The sequence below is a fragment of the Cibotium barometz genome, chromosome 53 (genome assembly GCF_041138505.1).
Source record: "Cibotium barometz isolate CiBa-2024 chromosome 53, ASM4113850v1, whole genome shotgun sequence".
NCBI classification, from domain to species: domain Eukaryota; kingdom Viridiplantae; phylum Streptophyta; class Polypodiopsida; order Cyatheales; family Cibotiaceae; genus Cibotium; species Cibotium barometz.
In genome coordinates this window covers 5,904,201-5,910,200 of record NC_141098.1, presented here as the reverse complement: position 1 = coordinate 5,910,200, position 6,000 = coordinate 5,904,201, and positions in this window count along the sequence as shown.

Genomic DNA, 6,000 nt, shown 5'->3' with positions numbered 1-6,000 from the left:
GTAGGAGACCTGTTCAAAACATATGTTGCACACATGCCTACTTCTAACCAACAACCATAAGGTAACTCTTGACTTTTGACCATACATCATGCCATCTCCATGAGAGACTTTTTTTTACGTTCAGCTCTGTTTTGGTGAGGTGTATAGGGCATAGTACATTGGTGTTTTACCCCATGATCAACCATGTATACATGAAACTCCTTATACATATACTCCCCCCCTCGATCAATATGAGCATGACTTTTTGGCACCATTCAACAATTCAAAACTAAAAGGACTGGTAAGAACTCTAATTTCAGACAAGAAATACTCCAACTGTGCCACACCAGAGGTGATAAGCATTGGGGCACCACCGAAATACTAACTTGTCGCAAGTAGTCCACAGCTGATTCTTGACTTGAAAGCGAATCCATGGCCAGATACCCAGTAGGGCTAGGTTTAAGTTCCTACTTTTCCCTAAAAGGACCTGTTTCCATGTGAATTAGTCCTACGTGCCCTCCGCCCTAAGCCACCTTTTAGCTCCATTCCAAAGAGTTTGGGCATAGGAGCATGCCCAAAACAAGTGACATGTTGATTCTTTATGTGTCTTACAAAGGGGGCACAAATGTGAAACTGGAGTCCATTTAGTAAGCTTGTCCAGAGTAGCTAACTTCTGGTGAAGCACCCTCCATAGGAATAGCCACTGTGTCACTCACCGAGTCTTGAGTGCCCCGACGTTGGGAGAGCAGCTTTGCCCAATTGGTATGGCTATTCGTCAAGTCCATTGCTTTCATCATAGTCAACAATTTCCCTATGGGTGGAGGCCCAATTCGCCATCCAATTAGATAGATTTAGATATATTGCTATGAGCCATACTAGTGGGAGAGTCAACTCTAGATAAAATGCATGAGAGTCAATCACCGTAACTATGTATGCATGAGAGTTAATCATCAAGTGTACAAGTTGTGAGTCCCAGCTATGGATAAACTACAAGCTCCCCCAAGCCCCTCGCTTGTCTTTAGCAAGGGCTTCTATCCTTTATTGTGGGCTCAATCGCATCGGATGAATGTGGGCCTCCCCATGTGTCACAGAAGACGAGCATAGGAGCTTGGAATCTATCCAAAGCCATAAGTTGTTGCATGTTATGACCTAACTACCTATGTATGTGTTCTTATTATGTATGCAATTCTAATCTTTGATGTGTGTGTTCCTTATTGTGTGTGTGTGTATGTGTAACATGTGTAGTGTGTGAAGTTGGTTGTATGAGCATGCATCCATTATACCCACAAACAATGTATGCATGTGTAGAGAGGGTATAGACATGTATTGCCTAGGCATGCACATATGCCATCCATGTGTGTATACTACATTTTCAACTATTATCAAATGAAATAATATGAATATAATGTACACCATACATCTAGTGCATGTATCCAAAATCTCTCCAATCCACCCAAAAGTTAAACAAGGCAACCAACAAGTTATGCAACCTGCAAAGACGTGTATTAGTCATAATAAATTAGGAGCTTGATGAAGCTTGTTGGTTACATTTTTTAGAGATAATTAATGCTAGATTAGCAGAGTTGATTAACTTCTGGTGAAGCACCCTCCATAGGAATATGTTAACTTTGAAGCATGGTGTGGCCTTCCAAACTTAAGCTTGATGAAGCTTGTTTGTTACATTTTTTAGACACAATTAACGCTAGATTAGTAGTTGATTTTCTGGTGAAGCACCCTCCATAGGAATACGTTGACTTTGAAGCATGGTGTGACCTTCCAAAATTCAGTGGTCTATGCAGCCATTGTGTCACTCATCGAGTCCTAAGTGCCCCAACTTTGGGAGAGTAGCTTTGGCCAATTGGTATGGCTATTCGTCACGTCCACTGCTTTCATCATAGTCAACAATTTCCCTGTGGTGGAGGCCCAATTTGCCATCCAATTTGATAGATTAAACTATATTGCTATGGACCATATTGGTGGGAGAGCGTGCAGCCGATTTGAAGAACTGTAAGCGATACTGGGCTCAGCTCATATTGCATAGTGATAACATCCCATTCATGCCATTGGGCTACATGAGCATCCCAGAGGTCATGCCATTTGCGTCCCCTGGAACTCAACTTTAAAAGTTCCACCCTTGAACAAAGGAATTAAATGCTTTAACTATCAAGGATACGGTCATCGTAGCATGGAATGCCCAACTCCTTTTGGATGAAGGTTTTCAGGACAAGGAAGTCAAGGACCAAGATCCCGAATTCCAGCTCCTTCCTTCCAGAGTAATGAGGGTCCCTCCCATCAAAATCAGGGAAACCCAGAGGTAGACTCCCTAACCAACCCTCAGCTTTGATGTAAAGTAATGCAAGATCTCAGTCCCATAATTGGGGAAGTCAAAGAGAGAAGTTCCCAAACCAGCCATCTACTTCCAAAGCAGTGACACTGGAAGTAATAGAAGAAGAAAAAGATGAAAGGGATTGTCCTCTAGCTGCGAGATGAGGACATCTCGCGTTTTTAAGTGGGGTAGGATGTAAGATTCCTCCCTCTAGCTTTTGAGATGTAAAGATATAAGAATCTCCCCTTCAGTCTCTTGTAATCATTCCCCCCTTCAGAATGGATGTAAGGTTTCTCCGTAGCCCCAAAAAGATGTATAAGTTCTCCTCTCAGTCCCTTGTAATCATCCCCTATTTCAGAATGCAAGAATAAAAGAAAATCCCCCAAAAAATGAGTAAATTCTCACATAAGATGAAGAGTTGACTAGTACATGCACTTAATAGTTAAAAAATGAGACTTTATTAGTAAAAAAATGAAATTTTGACACCTCAGGAGGGTGAGTGGAGCTCATGAAGGAGGCGTTTAGAATCTCCATCATTACTCTAATTTTTTAATCAAAAAATGAGATTTTTCATCTCTTCTCTCACCTCTTTTCAAACTAGATTAGAAAAGTGGGCCTAGTTGGCCCAAAACTTGTCCAAATTGGATCAAACTGAAGCTGGAAGCCTCTAGATTATAGTTGGACTTGGTTGGTGGCATCCCTTACCTATAAATAGACCCCTATTCCTTTATATTTTCATCTTAGAGTAATTCGATATGCTAGTGTAATTTTTAATTTAGTGTATTTTCCTCTTCCCTTTTCATTGGCCCTCCATTTTGAAGCTTTCTTTGGTGCTTCACTAAACGCTCAAATTGATCAATGCAAATAGATGTGATGAAGTTGGATACAAGAGAGAGATCCCCATAATCTTCTTCTCTTGAAGATTATCCTTTTCCCTTGGTGGCCAAGCCTCTTCTTTGAGGGCTACACAACTTTTGCAAGGTAAAGAATCAAGCAAACCCAGGGTAAGCCTAAACAATGAAGTTTATGCTCTCTTTTTTATATTAATCTTCTTCCTAACCTCCCTCATGCTTGGGAAGCATTTTATTTTATGGGTTTCCTCTTAAAACCATGCTTTTCTTGATTTATGATGAATTATTTAAGCTTTGGTTTATGCATAAACTAATTTTTATGTTAAAAGTGTAATTTTGAACATTCTCAATTCATAGAAAATGTGGGGAAGTTATGGCAAAATTTTATCATTAGAAAATGAAGGTTTATTCATAAATTAAATTATATGCTAAAAGAGGAACTTTGAGTATTATCATTTCATAGAAAATGCGGGGAAACTATGGCAGAATTTTTATCATTAGAAAATGAATTTATGCATAATAAATTCTATGCTAAAACTGGAGTTTGAGCATTATTCATTTGCTAGAAAAATAAAGGAGATTATGCACAAATTTTTCTAGATTCATTCAATTTATGAGAATGATGGAAATGATTATGAATATAACTCATTTAGATAAAAATGAATTAGTTTGGGTGCAGAAATGTTTTATGCTGAAAGAGGAAATATGGGTATAATTGATTTTGTAAATCCCATGAAGTCATATGTATAAATCTTTTATTTAAAAAGAGGAACATTGAGCATATTTTATTTTGGAAAAATTGAGAAAAGAATCGGAAAATATTCATAGGAATGCATTGAGAAAACATGGATATTTTTTAATCAGAAAGAGGAATCACGAATATATTTAACTTCTACGTCTAGATTCTCGAAAAATTGAACGGGAAAAAAATTTCCCTCAAAAAGACTAGAAACATGCGTAGTTGGATGAACATAAATAATTGTGACTGACTGACTTAATTAAATCAAGTCAAGAAAAAGTTACCTTTAACTGAGCCAAGTAATGTCCAAGACTTAGAAGTTCTGTCAGTGAGAAAAGTAGAGTAATCGTACTTTTAACCTGGTTGATTGTGGAATGATGTGGAGTGATGAGAAGTGATGTGTGGATTGATATGAATTGATGTGGAGCAATGTGTGGATTGACATTGATTGATGTGGAGTGATGTGGAAGGATGTGGATTGACATTGATTGATGTGGAGTGATGTGGATTGACATTGATTGATGTGGAAGGATGTGGATTAATGTAGATTGATGTGGGTTGATGTGGATTGATGTGGATAGATGTGTGGATCGACGTGGATTGATGTGAATGAATGTGGAATTGATGTGAATGAATGTGGAAATGATGTGGGGGATGATGTGAATGAATGTGGAATGATGTGATGTGAATTGATGTGGAAAAAATGTGGAATAATGAGAAATGGCGTGGAATGATGTGGAAGATGTGAAATGATGAGGAATGATGTGGAATGTTGTGGAAAGATGGGAATTTTATTTGGAAACTATATTTGTATGTGAAACCTATTTTTTAAAGATTGTTTTACATCAAGAATGTTGGGGGAAGCATTTTGACTATTTTATGGAATGAGGTCATGGGGACCTAAGTGGAAAATGTTGCAACAGCTGACGGAGAGCCAAAGAAGGACGTCTGGCATGGCAAGATCAGCTGAGGTCTTGACCAGCCTCGGTTCGGTTAAAATGGTGAGTTTTTGGTACAGTGGATGAGGGGACAAGAAAGCGGCCTATGAGTGAAGCGCTAGGTAACCTGCGACGAAGGAGCCTAGAGGGTCCTGACCATATGGTGCTCTCGGCTCTGGGTCGCCCAGGATACCCACACATGCTTCGAGGAAGAAAAATGAGTTGGAGTTATTTTCTGAACACGGGCATGGATGTGGTTGATTGGGCTTGCTAGTCTTTAACGGATGAGTTCATTGCTCTTTGAAATGGATCTTGTTGGTTGATCTAGCTGATCTTCAACGGAGAGCATATAGATTTTATGAGATTATATTCTTGGGTACTATGGGCTAGGAACTATTGAAAAGGCCCCTGAGTGAGTAGGTGGTGAGCGTTCTGGTTGCCGATGATGCCATAGGTAGGCCGAGGAAGGAATGATTGGAAATTGGACTTGGAATTGGAATACTGAGGATTATGATGGAAACACTGTGGTTTTATTGCAATGCTGTTTTGGAAATAGTTGAGTCTAAGAAAAGGCAATTTCATATTGGGTGCGTAAGTGGTGTATTTATTTAAGTTTGACATGAGAGCCGGCTGGGGGGCCTGGGAACTCTTTTCCCTGGTACTCGAGACAAAACATAACCAAATTTTTATCATGGATTCTATCAATACAGTGGTTGGGAGGTTGGCTAACCCATGGGATTGGATGGGGTTAGGTTGGATCGATGGATTCCTATAATAAAATTTAATTCTGATAGTTGAAGTAAGTCACTGGATAATTCTTGTTCTATGGAAAAGAATTAACGACTATGCCTCTTGATGGGGAAAAAAGCATTGGTCTCTATGAACCAAGTGCAAGTTCCTCCTTTGAACTGGCCATGTGACCCGCGGGTTCGGTCGGAATACAAAGGATAGTTAAGGCTCTTGACTACATTAGAATATTTTTCCTAGAGGAATCACCTATGCTTTCTAAGCGAAGGAGTTTTTTCTGGGTTCGGTTTAGAACCGAGGGATTAGTCTCTTGTCCGAACATTCGTGGGCGAGGCCCCGAGTGGGAAGCTCTGCCCTGTGCACAAGGTTACTACTTTCACTGCCAATACTCCAGAGTTTGATGCGCAGAGGGGGCAGGGA